Here is a 2,067-nt window from a genome sequence, read left to right as displayed (position 1 = left end):
CTATTACAATGGGAAAACTGGATAATAAAGAAGTAAGGTGATAGTAATATATCCAATGCCATAGAACTAGTAAGTCTAGATTTTCACTTGTTCACTTTACTCTGGCTTCAGAATTTGTTCATTCAGCAGATGACACTGCTACTCAGAACAATCTTCTCATTATACTACATAATACTAGTCATCTATACTTCTTGTCCTATCTCTGTAGATGACAATCAAGCTGCCAGAATGAATGACAGTAAGAGGAAGTCAGTTTATGTAAGATTCCACTCTGCTTACTTTATATATGTGATATAATTTAGATGTTTGTCCCCTTCAGATCTCATGTTGAAATTCAACCTCCAATGTTGGAACTGGGGCTGAATGGGAGGTGTTTGGGTCATGGGGGTGGATCCCTCATGAGTGACTCTGTGCCCTCCCTGTGGTTATGAGTGAGTTCTCACTCTATTAGTTCACACAAGAGCTGATTATTTAAAGAGTGTAGCACCTCCCACACCTTGGTCCTTCTCTCACCATGTGACACACCTGCTCCCTTTCGCCTTCCACCTTGATTTGAAGCTCCCTAAAGACCTCACTAGAAGCAGATGCTGGAGCCATGCTTTTTGTACAGCCTGCAGAACCATAAGCCAAATAAGCCTCTTTTCTTTATAAGCTACCCAGTATTTCTTTATAGCAACACAAAATGGACAATACCCTATGTCTGAAGAAAGAGCCTCTTGTGCATTATATAGGCCAGAAGCCTTAAGGATAGGATTCATGTTACATGTTCTGCATCTCAGGAACTCTTGTAGTCTTCTTGATCTAGGGTGGGAGTACAGATATTTTATAAAATTTTCCAAGTAGATACATAATCTTCCCTACAAACTACATATGATTCCTTCCATCCCTGCCATCTTCGTCCCATCCCATAGTTGATATAGATATATTTCAGTAATTGAAGGGGTGGGCATGCACTAATTAAGGGGAATTGGTGTACACTAGATCTCTGGGTTATCTGAAGAACAAACAGGGACAGGAATAAGACATGAGAGCCTGTGTCCACCAAACATGACAATGGGCTGTGGTGTTATCGTCTATTCCTGATCACCCAGTTCTTCCTTCTCATAACAAACATAACAGCTTCATACTTCTTATCATCCTTCCAAGGATTTAATTTTGTTGTCTTTTGTTAAATTCTTAAGACATTAAATTCTATGTTTTTCTTGGTAGCTCAGGGATATCATTATGGCTGATAGTTATTTGACTCTGCCCTAATATGATATAGTTAAGTTACCTGAATTCCTCCCTGCTATTAATAATTACGTTGTTATTCTTTCACTAAATGAGTTGAAACCATGGTACATCCTCTCCCATGCTATCAATTTCTATTCTTATTTCTCTCAGAAAACCCATTTATATCATCTCTTTAAAACAAACATGTAAGTTTGTTATATATACATACAGTTTGTGAAAATAAGCTCTCAATGATATGTTAAGCATAATCATTAGTTTATTAAAATTGTGATTTCTAGTTAGCCTTATACTGAGGTCTTTAAATAAATTGAATTTCTCATTTTTGCTCCTCTTGTAGATAGGTAAACTAGTTTTGTAGCTGAGAAATTTGTGTGGACTTATGGATAATATAACAATTAATTATGATAATACTATAAATTCAGAATGCTCACATTAACTTTCATAAATGCACAAATACTTCTATATAGACAATTTTTGGAACTCCTATAATATCAAAATTCTTAAAAGTACTGATATATCCATGAGAGGATTTTAGAGATTATTTATCTAACATTATTTACATAAATAAATTAAAATTCAGGAAAAGTGAGCAATAAATCATTCATAATTTTCTCACAGCTTAGTAACAGAGATAGGGTTAACATGAGCCTTTGATTTTAGGGTTCTTTTTTGTGTTATATCAAACAAAAATATAAAGAACTTTTTGGGGACCATAAAATAAGCAAAAATGCCATTTTTTAAAATTACATAGTGTTTCATTCTTTTTGTTGTTGAATATGTTTATATGCATTCAAGAATATATGTATATATTTAATTGCCTTTTTATTCATAATC

The sequence above is a fragment of the Propithecus coquereli genome, unplaced genomic scaffold (genome assembly GCF_000956105.1).
Source record: "Propithecus coquereli isolate 6110/MARCELLA unplaced genomic scaffold, Pcoq_1.0 Scaffold844, whole genome shotgun sequence".
NCBI lineage: Eukaryota > Metazoa > Chordata > Mammalia > Primates > Indriidae > Propithecus > Propithecus coquereli.
The sequence above is the reverse complement of the archived record's forward strand: the minus strand, read 5'-3'. Positions refer to the sequence as shown.